At 43.1% G+C, this 17,369-nt stretch overlaps 1 long non-coding RNA gene across 1 annotated transcript; it reads right to left on the reverse strand.

Annotated features, from left to right (window-relative positions):
- Nucleotides 1–13,923: 13,923 nt before the first annotated feature.
- On the reverse strand, nucleotides 13,924–15,817 carry LOC134477988 (uncharacterized). The gene is made up of 3 exons (XR_010050326.1): nucleotides 15,397–15,817; nucleotides 14,702–14,902; nucleotides 13,924–14,121 (listed from the first exon to the last, which is right to left on the reverse strand). It is a non-coding gene; the product is annotated as an uncharacterized LOC134477988 (long non-coding RNA).
- Nucleotides 15,818–17,369: the final 1,552 nt, after the last annotated feature.

Consider the following 17,369-nt stretch of genomic DNA (forward strand, 5'->3'; position numbering starts at 1 on the left):
TTCCCAGAGGTTATTTTTTAAACCTTGATCTTGTCCCTAGGTCACACATATCCTCTCTGTCACAGATGTGCTTGTTTCTTTCTTCATGGGGTTAAACACGTCTATTAGTCCTAGTCCTGTGACTGTCGACTGTCGAGCACAGCACTCTGCTTCACTGCCTGGCCCTCTCCTGGATGGTAGAGAGGAGGGGACTCTTCTCTGTTCCCCAGACGGTGCAGTCCACACGCTCCACCTTTTTCCTAGTTCTTCATAGACGGTTTCCGGACTGGCTGCGAGGATGCCTGCCTCCAGGTGTCCATGCTCTGGTACCCTCTCCTCCGTTGGAGGCCAGGCTGGACCTGTGATTTGCTTCTGGGGTCTAGAACAGGACCTGAGCAATGGGCTAGCGGGTGCAAGACGACCTTGGCACAGACTGCGGCTCCTGCCTTCCTTACCCTCTCATGGGAGGCTCTGACGAAGCAGTCAGTGTCGGGAGCTGCGCGGCGGACCAGCCTCCCGGCAGTTGCTGGAAGCAGCCTCGGGTCAGCCAGAGCAGTGGCAGGACGCCTTTGTCCAACACCTAGGAGGAGGTGCGTCCCGCCTACAGTTACCTGCAGACTGACTGCAGAGTCCTTCCCACTGAGCTGGAGAAGGCAGCCCCTCTCCAGAACACTTAGATGCAGCCTTTGAGAAGGCCAGAAATTCCAGCAAAGCCTGTCCCAGCTCCCGACAGGTAGACCTGGGAGATAACAGATATTCACCGAAGTCACTCTGGTGCCGGGAGATTTCCTCACACAGCGTGGGTAGCTAATACATCTGAAAGTTCCACTCTTACTTTATACCCCTTGATTCAGGGTCAGACGGTGCTGAAATACATCTAGCTTTCTAGCTGTAGAATGCTGCTGCTGAGAAAAATATACACAGACCTCCAAATAGGAACCATGGCACTACAGAAAATCTTCCAACAGCTATATGGGAACAGTGAGAAGAAACATGCAAAATGAACTTTAATAATGAATTTTAATCAGTATTTCAATCAGTATTTAATCAGTATCTCTCCGTTAGCCTCATCCTGTCGGCTGTCACCTCTCCTTTGCCCCAAACTCGCTGAAGCCATGGACTATGGATGACTTTTCTTTTCTCTCCAGATTCTTAACTATAGCAAAACCAGAAACTAAACCAGAGGAAATGAAACAAAACAGAAGAATGAAACAGGGGCGGGCAGTAACTGGGCAGCTGTCCGTGTCCCTTCCTAATGCGGAGACAGGCTGCCGGAGCTGTCCAGCTTCTGCCTTCAGTGTCCCTCAGATCCCTTTCAGTTTTGAGAGCAACCTTTTCCCCCATTACCTCCGAGCCTTTGCTGGTTCAAAAGCACCGTGAACATCAAACCAGCACGGAAGTCACAAGTCAAAAAGGCTCGCTTCAGGTGGCCTCTTGTTCTGGTCAGGGCCCAGGCTCCCAACATTAGGAAAAATACCTGATTAGAAACAGAGAACGTGCTCTGAGCCCTGCTCCCTCTGCAGGACCGTCAGCATCACAGACAGCCTGGGCCACAAAGGGCCAGTTTGGTAATGCTGCCGTCCTCCTCTTCTTCTGCAGTCCTGGCTCTGTGGAGAGCTCGGTGCCCACGCACATTTTCTGAAAACCTGCATGTAGGAAAGGCTAATAAGCTACGGAGGCAGGACTGCTGTGCTGCTTCTGGGAAAACCGTGTGCAACATGGTTGCTCAGCTGGTAGCTGCTTTTGCCTTCTCCTGGTACACTTGTTTTCTGACTGCAGAAAGTGGTGTATCCTGAGGATTGAAGCCCTGTGCCACCAACGAGGTGTCAGAAAGACAGAATGAGACACTGAAGTGGAAATCAAAGCCCAGAGCCTGGCTTCCTTAGCGCAATCCCAGGGATGCTCACCTCTAGCTGTCACATTATAAGGGGAGACCTGTCCGGGAGAAGCTTCCATTTGTAGCAGTTAAATCACTGTCGTAGACACTGTAGCTTGTCTTCAGTTTCTTCCTGTTTCCAAACATTGCACCTTGGACTTTTCTCCTATCATTTGTTTGAAATTATTTTTTTTTTTCTAATTGAAAAAAAGAAAGAAGCAGCCCATTGTCAATTCACTACTTGGTCCTTGCTTAACTTCACCTCTGCATGGAGTCTCCCAAGTTCAGCTTCGGCTTCCTGAAAGATCCCTCCGGGTTGTCCCCCCCCCCTCCGGCCCTCCTCATCGGCTCCTCCTCTGCTACCCCACCCTGGAATCCCGTGCTCCTGTGGGCCTCGCTGCAGTCTCCAGTCTTCTTCCTCTGCTATTTCTCTTTGGGAAATTTCACCTGTCTTTTTGGAGTTCAATTACCCTTTTTTTTTTTTTTTTGTCTTTTTCCTTTTTATCGGTACCAGGGATCGAACTCACGACTGCCTGCTTCTAAGGCAGACTCTTATGCCGCTGAGCTAAATCCCCAGCCCCCCCCCTCTTTTTTTTTTTTTTTAATAATTTTTATTTTAAAAAGAATAGAATCAAGCAAAATGAAACAGAATGAAACCAGTCAAAACAAAGCAGTGTGATTCAGGATTTCAAAACAAGATCATAGGAAATCAACAGTGCTTACCATATGCTTTTATTGTCTGCAAAACAGCGGCCAATAACTTCAGACATAGTAAAATCAAACAAAACAGAACAGAGTGCAACCAATAAAAAAAAAAAAAAACAATGAAAGCAATAAAGGACTTCAAACAAGATAATAGTAAACCCAAAATGGCTACCATAATATATCTTATTATCTTTGAAATAGCTGCCCATGCCATTGGATATAATAAAGTCCAACAAGATAAAAGGGAATAAAACCCAACAAAAACACTGAAAATGGTATAGGAATTCAGAACAAGGTAATAGGGAATTAGCAAGGGCCACCACCTTCAGGAGATCCCCCATAGATGCTACGTTGTGTGTTACCCTCTGAATAGATGACCAGGTTTTAGGCCTGCAAAGGCAATGAAATTCTAAACATTGCATGCATTAAATTGTCTTTTACCTCAATATCTATCATCTCAGCTTATGTTTCTCCGGACGAGCTGATTGCTTACGGTGGTGGAGGTCGGTTGGCTCTGCTTGTCTCCCAGCCTGTGCCCTGGGCGGAGCTGACATAGGGCTCTCTCCCTCCGTGGCCCTGACTCACAGGAGGGCTTGGCTTCTTGCTGACTCCTTGTTCTCCTCCTCCACAGTCTGCAAATGGTGCTGACTCACGGGGAAAAGGCTGGTATCCAGTTGTTCCCCCAGCAGGCCGCACATGGAGCCGCCGCACATGGAGCCGACTCACAGTTTACATTAGTCTTTGAGCTGACAGTGTCTACGATTTTGTCTTTTGCTCACTACTTCCCTTCAGGGCCTACGTGTCACATCCAGAGCTGAGTCTGTGATGATGGTTCAGTCACACAGAGCAAACTAAATGTGGAGACGGGCAGCAGCGAATCACGTGCTTTTCTAGGGGCCTTTCGTGGCCCCGCTAAGCACCTCCACACAGCAACCAAAGTGCTCTATTGTCCCTCTGCAGAGAGAATCTGTGAGTGCCACCCTGCTCAGCACCCACCGGGAGCTCTGCTGCACTGGGAAGGTCCTTGTCGTCGCATGCCAGCAGGCCAAGCATCCCTGGGCATCCTCCAGCGTCAGCTTCTCCTCCAGCCCCCTTCTCTTCCGTTGGTTTTTAGAAGTCTCTTGAGCACAGAGACCCTTTCTGCACCTTGCTCCTTGTTCCAGGCATGTATTTGCAAGACAAAGCTCTCCTTTCTTTGTGCCTTTGGTCTTTCTTTGTGTTTTTATCTTGCTTAAGTCTCCTTTGACACTTATTAGTATTTGCATTAGCATTTGTAGTTACTTCATTTATTGGGCTACTTTTTTGTGCTTTGTTTTCTCAGTAAAATTTAAACTCCAGAGGGAGGGAAGATGTTTGTCTCCCTTTGAGGAGATTCCTGGCGCCTGGACTAAGGTAAGGCAGTGAGGATTGATGTCCCTGGCTCAGTCAAAGGCTGATCGTCCTGCTCAACTGTCGCTTGTGGTTCTCATGAGAAATTCAGCAGGAAGCAGAGATCTCCAGATCGTCAGAGAAGGATGTCATTTGCAAGTTACTATTCTGACAAAAATATTCACGTGCTCTGTAATAAATTCTTACCAAACATGAAGTGTGCAGAATGCAAAAGCTACCTCCATATCTGACCCTCAGAGTACACAACGGTTAACATGCTGTCACAATTATTTTGGCATCTCTGAGCCATGAATACAAAGGCAAACACGTATTTATTTATACATAATCACATTATGATTTTTATGTGACTTGTGTTAATTTGACTTTTGCTAAAAATAATTACAAAAAAGAAAGTAAAAAATTTCTAAATTTTACATCAGTTATTCACATGCGTTCTGTGCTGGAGCTGTTGTTCTGAGTTGTTTTTCAATGCTGAATGTGAATATATTTTACATTCACTCCTGTTTTTTAATTTCACTTTTTAAAGTCAGTATTGAGATGGAAGATTCTACTTCTTTCTTTCATTGTCACTTTAAGACAAAGATAGGAGGGGTACTAGTAGGTTTTCTCCCATTTTTGGTTCCCTTGATGACTACTGTTTTTAGTTTAAATGTTTTCTTTGCTTTGATGATCTTCAGTTGAGTATTATAAACTATCTTGGTCAAAACTCTGGTTGTAGATTACAGAAAACCAGCATCGGCTAGGGTAAGACCTGCAAGAGATTTTACGTAAAGGAAAACTTTAAGAGGGTGCATCGTCTTCAGGTGTGGCTGGATCCAGGATAGCAATGTCACAAGGATGATGTGGCTTAGTCTCTGGTCTGTGGCTGTTTTTCTGAGGTGTCATCTTGACTTGTGGTGCCTGCACTGCAAGCTTCCACTGTCTTCAGAGAAGACTAATAGGCAGCCCAACGTGCCGAACATACTGACTCTGTGAATGAAAATGTTTTCATTCCATTTCATGTAAATATCCTGGGATGCATTTTTGTGTTGGCTCTTAGCTGTATGTGGCATTCTCCTCTCTACTTTGTCCCTGCCTTGAGTCGCTCTTCCCCCAGTTTAATGCCCCAATGCAGTAGACAGAAAAGGGAAGTTTATCAGGTACAGACCTGTTCCTTGGCAGAGAGAGCTGTGGGTGTGTAGAAGATGCAGGATTTCCTTGATGCTCTCTCATTCTGGCTGCCTGACCAAAGAAGCCAAGGGAAGAGCTGTGTGAATCCAGCCATTCCTGCTTTGTCCACCCAGGGGACACTGTGCCACCCGAGGCAGCAGTAGTTTGCATTTCAACCCCTTGAAAGTCGAAATGGACCCTGAAGACACTGGAGGAGTTTCTCCAGAAGCAGGTCTACAAACGTGTTTCTGACTGCAGTGTCCGAACCATAAAAGTTGCTACAGGCTCCACCTCAAAGCGGTGTGTGGTAGATTACGGGAGTTTCCAGTTGTGACACGGGGAGACAGGAGGATGCTGGAAAGTGGGTGCCATCTGAACAGGGAACGATGCTGGCCTTTTCTGCTCTGGATCTCTGGCGTGACCATAGCACAAAAGAACCCCTTCATATTTACACTTTAACAGATCTGAATAACCAGGTTGTATGTAGCAAAGTTAAGACACTGAGAACATATGAAAAACAGCCCTTCCTGCATTGCCAGCCACTTGCTAAATTTAATCCTTACGCCCTGAAAAGTCTCAGTAAGTATTCTTTCGTACAATCAACTGATACTCAATTAGCTTGCAGTAGCGACCTTAATAATTCTAGAGCAGTAATTTGAGGCTCCTTACCAGTTCTGCTGCGTTTCCCTTTGTTAGTTCTGGGGCAATGAATTACATGTATTCATCACTGGCTGGGAATTCATTTTTTTCATTTTCCTTTTTTATTAATACGATATGTGTGTCGCAGTAATATTAAATACTTTTTAATTATATTTCAATAATTTTGAGATAATTAATCATTGGTGGATAAAGAGATTTTATTCAATTGTCCAAGCACAGGGCAAAAGGGATCTTACAGTGTTGAATTTCTGCTTTCATTGAAAATCTGTTTAAAAATAAAACCAAAGAACCTGTAATTATTCCAATGAAATGATTATGGGGCATCGGAGAAACTGGTCACCTTAGATGGTTAACTGTATGATTAAGAAAAAGTAATGGCACAGATGACAGGAGCCTTGTCTGCTGGTGATCCTGATTTGCATTTGGGTTCTGCAAAGCCTGAATAAGTTAACTGGCTACCAAGGAGAAGTGAATTGTCTATGATTTGCCTCTTTAAATGGTGGGTAAGAATTCAAGTAGAATATTTTATTTATAACACCATGTGATCAGAATATCCTTTCAACTGTGCTTGTGAGCGGAAAGAGACAGAAAGGGCTATATTCTTCACTTATGTAATTGATAACTACTAATTTTCTAACAATTTCCCAATGATTGCTTGCTATAAAAATGTACAACAGGGCCAGAATCTTTTAACATACATTATCACACTGTAATTTTGGTTTCTTTCTTTCTAGAGTTTTTTCCAGTGCACATTTTTTGGAACAGTTGTGGTCATGATGTATTTATAATTCATCCTGACCTTTTTTTTTTTTTTTTGAGACAAGGTCTTGCTGTGTAATTCAGGCTAGCTTCAAACTCACTTTGTAGCCCCGGCTGTCCTCAAACTAGTAGCAATTCTTCTGACAGCCTCCTGGGTGCCTCGGAGGTTCCAGAAGTGTACCACCATGCCCAGCTCTACTCTAGGTTTTTTAAAAAAATTTTATTTTGAAAGTAGTAAAAATGCAACAGTACAAGACAGAACAAAGCCAGTCGAGACAATGCAGTAAAATTGGTACAGGATTTCACAGTAGGATCCTGGGATAGTAGTAATATGTACTATGGTATATCTCTTTAACTTCACAATAGCAAAATCAAACCGAAAATAGAACATTATTAAACCAATTGAGAAGACTGAATAGAGCAAAAGAAACATAACAAAATAGTGAAAACAACCTTTGCCTTCAAACAGAAGATAGAAGGAAATCCCCCATATGTGCTACACTGCATATGGTCATCCTCCCAAGAGATGCTGAGACATCTATCCCCAGTAGCTTCGGGGCGGGGGGCGGGGCAGGCGGGGGAAGAGTGCTTGATTTTCAGCCCCTTGGCAGTAAGCCCACGGGTAGTGGTTCTCCTCCAGGCCTATGCCGCAGGCGCTTAGCAAGAGGGCGGGTGAATAAACTGCCTGAGTCTCACCATGGCTGGATCTCAGGAGTTCTGGTTCTCCTCTTGGCCCTTCTACTCTGGGTTTTTAAAGCTAGTGTATAACTTTTACTTCTATCTTCAATAGAAAAACATGTGGAGACAAAGTAAATGCATATCAATGGACATATGAGGCCCTTAAGAATATTGGTTGCAGAGGTAATGCCATTTATTTAACCATTTCAATTAAGGCCATCTTTAATTTCTTTATTACAAATGAGGCAAATGTTGCAATGCATCATTTTGTTCCATACTTTCCCAAGATTTTATCTTAGGACACACTAGTACAAAGGAAATTAATGGATGGAAAATTTGTAAATGTCTTTATAATGGTTCTTGAAACAAATATTATTCAGGATCTCTTTGTTTCCAAGTGACACCTACTATCTTAGAAATACAGGAAGACTTTATTAAAAACAAATTACCATGGTTATATACCAGCAGAAGAAAAAGCACATCTTGGTAGCTGGAATCAGGGGCTTAGGTACCCTTTGGACCTGTTCTGACATTATTTCTTCCATAGGCTCAGCAATCAGCCTCATTTCATTCATTAACTGGTCAGCATCCTGCTTCCTCTTACGGGAGTACTATCTTTCCAAACTTCCAAGCTTCTTGTCAGTCATGAGTGCTTCAGTCCCAATAAAGAAAACCTTGGAGAACTTTTTGACTTTGGCCTGGCTTGATCAGGAGCCTGATATAAACTGGTCTACACTGGCAAATGCCAGCAAGACTGTACCAGAGATAAGGTCTGAGAGGTCAAAGTTGTTCTGTTAGTTCACTTCAAGAGAATGGCAAATTGGTTCTCTCTGATTCATTTCATGGTGCTCAGCCATCCAGGCAGTCAGAGGTCACTGCAGTCATGGTCTAAGGGCCTTGGCTACTGTTCAAGTTGGCAGCATACCTGGGTATCATCTCTGTGATGTCCAGAATGTAAGAGCTTTGAGGTCAGATGGTCTTCTACACTTATTTCAAAGAAATTCTTGGGGGCAATACATGGAGACCCTGCAAGAACAGTGCATGAAGCTGTGGGAATAAAGCCATAGGTATGGTGAAGACCCCAGAAATTTAGAACTACCAGGAACTAGAAACATCTGCCAAGGGAAACTTCAGTGTGAGAGCAGATCAAGCTAAACAGACAGGCTTTGTGGGCGTATGATGAAGTGGCTTACGGTGAAGTGTCAGCTTAATTGGCTTTGGGACTCACTCAGTGGATTAAAGAAGCACACTTCTGGGTGCGTTTGGCTGGGGAATGGAGGTGTGCTCTATACATGATCTCTGGTCCCTTCCTTTCTGGCACTTCCCTCTGATCCACCTACCAGCTGCCCTGAAGTAAACATCTTTGCTGCACCATGCCCTTCCACTCTGGGATCTAGCTGGCCATGAATCCATGAATCTATGAATCCATGAACTGAGTCTCCTGAAACTATGAACTAGACTAACCCTTGCCTCATTTATGCTGTGGGTGCTGGATATTGTGTTTCAGCAATGGAAAAGCTAACAGATACATAATCTCTAGTTTTTTATTTAGTAATGGGATGCAAAGATATGCAAAACTTGGGCTATTCCATATCATTATAATCACACAGCGTCACTCTATTTCATTGATGATGTGTTGATTTATGTGTCAACTTGAATGGTTTATAGAGTGTCCCAATACTTGACTAATCATGGTTTGGTTGTGTTTGTGACAGTGTTTCTGTTTGAGTCAGTAGAAATAAAATAAGTTTCTTTAATGTGTGTGGCTTCATCTAATTGGTTCAAGACCTCCATAGAATAAAAAGGAAAGTAAAATGAACTCCTCTACCCAGTCATCTGAACTGACACATTGATCTTTACTGGCCTCTGGACTCAGCTTAACACTTGAGGTTTTCCTGGGTCTCCAGCCTGCTTGCATTTGCACTGCGATCTACAACTCTGGCTTCTGTTGCTCTTAGGTCTTTAAACGTACAAGACACATTAGTCAGATTTCTGCAAGTGTGACAAAGTATGCAAGAAAAATCAACTTCTAAGAAAGAAAGGTTAATTTTCACAGTTTGGGAAGTTTCAGTCTGTCGTCACTTGGCCCTGCTGCTTTGAACCTGTGGCAGGGGAGTACATCATGGCAGAGTAGTTTGGTAAAGCTGGACGGCCCAGCTCAAGATGGCCAGAAATCAGGGCTAGAGAGAGAGAGAGCAGAGAGGCTGGGGTCTCCATATGTGACTTTCAGATCACACCCCCAAGAACCTAACATCTTTCCACTCAGCCTCACCTCCCAAAGGTTCCAGCATTGCCCGCAGCATCACATGGTGAGGGCTAACCCTTCAACGGATGGGCCTTTGGAGGCTGGTCCCGATCTAAACCAAAGAAGTCTGGAAGCTCAGACTGGTACTCCTGGGTGTCCAGTTATCTGACTAAAGAGTTTGGGAGCCGCCAGTTTTTCTGTCATCACTCATTAAAATCATTATTGAGTTTTTTGTGTCAGAATATTGAAGTGGGCTAAAATCAAAGTGTTTTCAGGGCTGCATTCCTCTCTGGAGGCTCTGGAGGAGAATCCGTGTTCTAGATTCTAGAGGTTATCTGCATTCCTTGGCTCACAGCCCCACCTTTCATCTGCAACACCAGAGCTGGCCTGCTGCATCCTTCTCAAACTGCCATCTCTCATGTCATCATCAGCCTCCCCTTTCTCAACCTAAGGCAGCTTATAATTACATTAAATCTATGTGGATAATTCCGGGTACACTCCTTATTTTAAAAAGGCTAGTTAGCAAACTGAATCTCATCTGCAATAGTAATCCTTTGTTATCTTGTAATTTAAGCATTCAGTTTCTAAGGATTAGGACATAGACATCTTTGGGTGGGGAAGCAATATTATTCTGCTTGCTACATTTTCTAGGGAACCTATATTTCCATAGAAAAATAATTCTTATGAAAAGAAGAATTAGACTGTATTTCTGTGATTAAGTATACAAATATTGGCAGAATCTCAACTATCTTAGGAATTCAAAACATAATTGTTGGAGATGCAGGGAAGATAGAAGCCCCCTAGGTAGACCTTGTGAAGATTACAGAACTAACATGAATAAATACTTAGGTGCATGCGTGGAAGTGTCCCTGGGAGACTCCTGTGGGTGAGATGACTTGGAAAAGATCTTGTTATCAGACAGCTGCTTCCCAAACGCTATTTCATTTGGGGAGAGAACGTGGAAGACACCTCAGGAAATTTGAAGTGTGTGAGTGATACTAGGTAGGAAGAAAGTCAAGTACCCAGAACCACGGCTGGCGTTATAGTTGGCCTGGGTCAGAAGTGCTCTATTGGAAGCTGGCAGAGGTGCTTTGCTATGGGGTAGATGATGACGGCCAACAGGACCAACTTGAAGGTTCCAAATAAGCAACTGGACCGTGGAAGTGAGAAAGGCTGAAGTTCCGGAAGAAATCAAACTAACAGGTCTTCCAAGTTTGTTGTATGGTTCAGGCAGTAAGATAAATCCTCCATAGAAGTTCTTATTCTTCTCTACATTTCTTTAACACCCAAGCCATTTTTTCTTTTCGTCTGAAGCAGATGCTTGTTAGTTTATGATGCTCTGATTCTACAGTGGATATCAGCTGTATTTTTTTAAAATTCTATGATTCTAGAAATAAATTTTTTTCCTTAGTGTTATTCATTACATGTAAACAAAGTGTTCCTGAGAATCCAAACAACCAGAGCTTTACATTTTAAATAACTGTGAGAAAATGGATACACACACACACACTCTCTCTCTTTCTCTCTCTAACATGACTTTCTGCTCCCAATGCTAACTTTAAGGATAAGTCACCAAAATGGGATTCTCTCATTTTCTGGGGGCAGAAAACAGAATTTGAAACTCACTCTGAGAGTAGCTTTTTGGTTTAGAATGGGTGACACTGGCATATGATAGACGATGTCTTTTGAATTATTGTAAGAATAAGAGCTTTGGTTTTATGACCAGGAAGTTTTAGTGTGTCATGGATAATGCTGGCTGACATGGTTCAGGACTCTAACATTCTCAATCACAAGGGAACTCTGAAGTCCTAATAAGTTAAGTAGCTGCAGTTTGTGACTTTTTAATCCAAGTTTAAAGTATTATCCTTCAGACTCTGGGTTACACATACAACTTTAAATGTGAGTTCATATTGAGACAATACTGTAAGGAATAAGGCCTGATGTTCTGCTTCAAAATAATCTCTCTCTCTCTCTCTCTCTTTCTGTTTGTGACATAATTTACTCCAAATAATTTTGGATTTATACAAGAGTCCCTGCAGAGTATTCACTCACTCTGTATCATCCCCAAAGTCACTTTGCATAGCATCACACATTCATCGAGGCTGAGTGGTCCCCTAGGAAACCATCACTTGCGCTCTGGCCAACTCTTCGAGTTCACTAATTTTTCTATCATTTCCTTTTCTCTCCCAGGATACCACCTTGCATTTAATTCTGATGCCTCCTGGGCCTTCTCTGCTCTGTGACAGTTTTGGAGTCTTTTTTCCTTTTTTTCACTATCCTGATAGTTTTGAGGGGATTGACTGGGTATTTTATAGATTATTCGTGTCTCAGTATGAGTTTGTCTGATATTTTTCCCATAATAAAACTGGGCAATAATGTGGGAGGGTCAAATAACACAAAAGACAAAACCCCATCCTCCTCACCAGAGTGACGTGATGTCTGTGTGACTTGAATCTGGTGATGTTGCCCGTATCATTTGATTAAGGTCATGGTAGCCACCTGTCTGCATTGTAAGGTGACTATTTCCCCTTCCTTTTGGAAGGGAGAGAGAGCGACTAAGCTTCATTTCCTCCCTATTTGGAATTCAAAATCGTATTTTGATAATATGGTAACATAAGAGTTTTATCCACTGTGGATTTGTATTTTGTGTAGCAAATGCTTATACAGAGGTCTGTCTGGAGTGAAGAGAAAGCACCTAACACTCTGTTGATTCTCGAATCCTTTGTCTGAAACAACCAACAATATTGACCTATGCAAAGTTAGGGTGGAAATAAGTGGAGAGAGATTTGCACATCTTTTTGAATGGATTTTCATCTTTGAATGAAATGAACTGAATTCTAAATACAGAATATAGGAAACTCATTGATTTTAAATCCTGAAGTTGTATGGCCAGCCCACTTCTGTGTCTCAGTTTTAACTGCAGCTACATTTACACTCACTATCCCACCGGAAAGCAGATTCCTGTTTTGACTTCTTCTTTGCCCTCTCTAGGGTGGATGTTAAGAGTTGCACTGCATTCCCTGACTTTCTCAAACTCAGCTGTTGAAGCCCTAACCCCCAGTCCTGCAGACTGTGACCTCGCTTGGAAATCACGGACTAGGCACTAGTCTTGTAGGACGGTGTCCTTACAGAAAGGAGCAGTTTGCATGCAGAGATGTGGAGGGAGAATGTCTTGTGGAGGAGCAGACTGAGATGATGGTGATACTTCCACAAGCCAAGGACACCAAAGATGTCCAGGACCCACCTGATGGTGGGTAAGAAACAGGAAGCAGACCCACTCACCCCCTGTGGGTCACTTTTCTGCCAACACTGTGATCCTGGACTTCTGGCCTCTAGAGCTGTGAAAAAGCAAATTTCTGTAGTCTAATCCATACAGTATGTGGTGCTGTGTTAGGTCATCACTGGGAGACCAGTACAATCAGGTAACTGAAAATGAATTAAGCCAGCCTGATTTTGTGGTGTGAAGCCTAATTGGCCGAAATGCTTTATCTTGTCATTGACTATAGAAAAGACCTAAAATTTCTCATTTACAGTAAACTCTTTTCCATTCAGTGTTCTACTAATTCACTCACGATTTTCCATTGTGTGGATCTAAGTGACACATTGATAACTTCTGACTGTCATGACAGTCTTCGTGTCCCAAAGTCTCCTTCAGTGCCTGACTGCTTGCTGTCTACTGATACTCTAAAGATGAGAAAACACTGCTGACTTTGGCACAAATTCTTATCCACCTTCAAATGGTTGACTCACCCAGCTTTGCCTTCAGATTTGATCATCAATAAGATGAGGTACATATTTTTTTTTCTGATAATGTAGCATCACCTTCTGGGGTAGAATGAATTGTTTTTTTTTTTTTTTTTTTTTGACACTTGAGTTGAGGATGTTGGTACAGCTGAATCAGCCTTATGTCATTCCTCTAATTGACCAAGGCCTCAATAACTGCAGACAACTAGTGGTTTTCACAGTTGAGATTATGACTACCTTTGCATAGCTATAACTGGAACCTGGGGGTCATGGCAAATGCTTTTAATTCACTTAGGGGTTTGAGGATACTTACTTTTATAGGGGAATTAATTAAGTGATGGACTGGAGAGTGAAATGAAAAGGTGGATGATTATATTCATTAAAGAAATTTGACAGTTCCTTCGAAGGCATTAGTATGCGCTAGCATTCTTCCAGGAGAGTTCCACCTTATGTCTTAGGTATGACTGTTAATGATCTATTGAAGGATTGACCAAGTGTTATGTTGATTTAGTGTCTAAAGGAACTGAAATGTGGATGAATGAACAACTCATAGATGGACATGGTCCTCCCCTGCTCTAAAGTTTAATTCAAATGTCATTGCAACAAATGTGTGCAAGGAAACGAGTCTGGATATTTGAATAAGCAAAATGTAATCTTGGCACTTTTGTATACATATATATATATTTAAATAAAGTTGAGTTTATTGAAATTTAAGAATAATTTTTTACAAGTCTGAACAAGAACAGTTTTGGTGACCGAGAGTTGTAGGAAGTGAAGCAAGCTGTTTCCCCCGCTCCTGCAGACACAGGCTGCTCCCAAAGGGAGCGGGGAGCAGGGAGGCAGGGGCGCTGTGTGTAGCGCTGTTTACTCCAGGGTCGGCGTCAGTAGACTGCATGTAACTCAGTTTCTGCAGCATGGATTTTGCTGACTCCTCTGCCTATATTTTATATTAGACTTTTCATTTTTAGAGCAAAAATGTGCATTCATACCCAAATATGCTGATTTCATCTCTTCTTAAAGTTGTATTTTTAAGGAATGAGCTCTAATTTTTCCATTTGACAGGAAATGATGGCAGATCCCAGATCATCTAGAGGGCAGTTCTGGGGCAGCCTCCCACCCTGAGAATGCACAGAACCGTACCCCAGGAGGAGAAGAACGTATCTCAGAAGGAGCTAGGCTGAACCCCCGCCCCCAACAACACAACCAAATAACAACAACAACAAATCCCCAGCAAAACAAGCTAAGCAAACACGAGTAAACAGACAGCATCTGAACAACTGAGCACTAAGGACCCGGAGAACTCAAGGTGGTGGAAATGTCACGTGTCAGAAAAGAAGCAAATGGCACATCCTTGGGTGAGGGCCAGAGAGCAGAACAAACAGAAGTGCCAGGAAAGAAGCAGAGAGAAGAGGGCGGAAAGAGAATAAAATAAATCAAAATAAAATAAAAGAAGGCTGGCCTCATAGAAAGGTACAGGACTGGTGATTGATCGGCTGCAGGCGGAGCTGACAACTTACCCAGGCTATCAGCCACTGGCAGGCAGTGACAGGAGGGAGCTTTTGCCAGTTTCTGCCAGAAGAAAACAGGAAGCATTTTGCTGTGTACAGAGCCACCAGCCTCCACATCTTGGCTCAGGAGTGAGTTACGCCGCAGCAGGAGAAAAGTCACCAGTGCCTCATAATCGTGAGAAGTTTGACTTATGCTTGTATGTTTTACTCCTGAAGGGAAAGAAGGTTTTAATACGTGAGATGTTTTATTTAAAAGTTACAGTTGGACTTAAAGAGTTAAACTCAGTGATCTGGGGAAGTGTTCGCCAGAGCTGTTATTCCTTGAAATACTGGAGAATCGATATGGAAATCGTGATGCCCCTCATCATTAAGGTGAAAAGATTGGAATTAATTTTCACAGAGAAGAGTTGGTGTGAAATTATTGCCAGTGCTGGGGATGTAAATTTCTGCAACATAAATGTTGGAGCATGAACGAAGTAAGAGGGAAGAGGATCTAAAACAGTAATGTATTCATACACACCCGTGTGTCCATGCACACCTGTGCCTGGACGCTCATGAATACTCACACACCAGCACTGCATTCACACACATCTGTACTGTACACACGCACTCCTGCACACACAACTCACATTTGTAGAAGATTCACACATTTGCGCACAAACACAAATGATGATTTGCTTTATTTCATCCTTTACTTCACTCACCTTTTTAAAGAGAAGAGCTATACTCTTTCTGTTGAAGATTTCTAAGTACAAAATCTCCCTAGAAGGTGGAAGGGCCGGTGGGAGGAAAGGCAGCTTGTGTGGTGGAAAGTCTCTGCGGAGGGTGAGCGCTGATAAAGAGCTATTTTATCTGATAGCTGTCAAATGACTCATCCTCTCTCGAATTTCAAGTTGGCTGTAAGCACATTTCCAGGGCTTTTTGCGCTCATGCATTATTGACCAGTACTCCCCTTCTCCGTCCCCCCCCCGGGGGGTGCCGAGTCCTGTGGTGAGCTAATACTTTAGCCAAAGGAAGTCTGCAAGAGGCTGGTATTTCATCAGCCCCTTGAGCAGAATGACTTACAAGTTACTAAACATGCACTAAGGAACCTCACTGCTCCAGGAAGTCTGGGACCTGCAGTTCAAGGCCATCACATTACTGGATCCCCAAAGGAGTGAAGGAGACCCAGGAGACGGGTTTCAAGGAGGAAAGTCAGAGGCCTTGTCGGACAGCCATGGAAGAGAGGTCACCGTGGAGACCCCTGGATTGTGTTCTTTTATCTCACTTTTGAAATGCAGGCGCATATCTAGGATGTCCAACAGCTTGAATGGATAGGCAGACATTTAGACAGTAAACAGGTCAAGAGACCAGAATTGTAATTCCTAAGCTTGGAGACAGCTTTGTGTTTGCTCTGTGACATTTGCTTATATGTGTGTGTGTGTGTGTGTGTGTGTGTGTGTGTGTGGCTTTTTGTGAAAATCCCAGGGTAGGAGAATAAAAGTGATCTGTGCAACACAAGCTGCTTACTGGTCTTTGGGTGCTGAAGAATGTGTGGACATTTCTTGGGCTAATAGGATTTTCTTTTTTCTAGCTGCAATAATTCTGTGGGAATTCCTTTGCAAATTTTGAAGTAAGTCATAGAAGCAAGAAAGTGAGATTTTTCTGTCTTCTTTTTTTCCTCCAAAGAGATAAAAATGAGCCAAATTTAGAGCTAGTTTTGAAAGCACTTTCTCACTTTTTCTAAAGAATCAAGAGTGGAAAATTTAGTGTCAGTGCATTGGATCTTTTAATGTGAGTGAGAAGAGAAAGCAAGCCTGGGCTTATTTTAATTGAGTAGGACGTTGCAAGAAGGTTATCAAGGGACCAGAGGGTCTTTTATTTCAAAATTTATTTTAATGATGTTTGCGGAATCTGAGTTCCCAAGTTGTGGAGTTGGGTGGCCCCATTTGGGGGTGAGGTTTGGTCATGGAGGGGCTGAATTGCAGAACAGGTGGAGAAGGAGGAGGAGGCCAAGTGAGTCTCTGGGGCCAGGAATTCAGCACAAGCTTTTGGAGGAACTCAGGAAGTGCGGTGCAGGGCAGCTAAGTGGTCAGAAATGCCACTCAAGGAGCTGTTACGTGGAATACAGTGGGGAGGAGACCTGAAGGATGTCTGAGCAGATGGTGCTACTTAGGGCTCACAAGTGACCTAAAACTCAGTAGATCCACAAGCACAAAGAAAGCTTAATTTGAGCTCATTCTTGAACATGAAAACACTAAAGAAAGTTAGAATGTAAGCTCACCCAATCAGGAGAAACCAACAAGCTTAGTTCTGTGACGATGGACTTTTCCATAGGGTAACCAAACAAAGCAACTGCATAACTGTAACCAATCAAATGTCTTGGGTGCTTTACTTCCTCGTTTGCATTATTGGCCTCTCTTTTGTGCTCCCTCAGTGGAGCCCTTGAACCTTTTTTGGCTTGGAGTTGTTTGATTCATAATCTACTACTTGCTTGAATAAACTCTCGAATTTTAGTATGCCTCCGTTCACCTTTATTTAACACAGTCAGTCTCCAAGTCAGCAGAGGGAGGACCAATTCTTCTGAGGCTATTTCAGGACAAGCCTCCCGTGTTGCCTTCAGAGTTAGAACCAGGCAAATATGTTATTTTCCACATATGAGCTATGGTGGGTGCTTAAATTAGCAGATCTGCAATGG

This window comes from Cavia porcellus, unplaced genomic scaffold (genome assembly GCF_034190915.1).
Source record: "Cavia porcellus strain 051 isolate PalLab524CR breed Dunkin Hartley unplaced genomic scaffold, mCavPor4.1 scaffold_11, whole genome shotgun sequence".
NCBI lineage: Eukaryota > Metazoa > Chordata > Mammalia > Rodentia > Caviidae > Cavia > Cavia porcellus.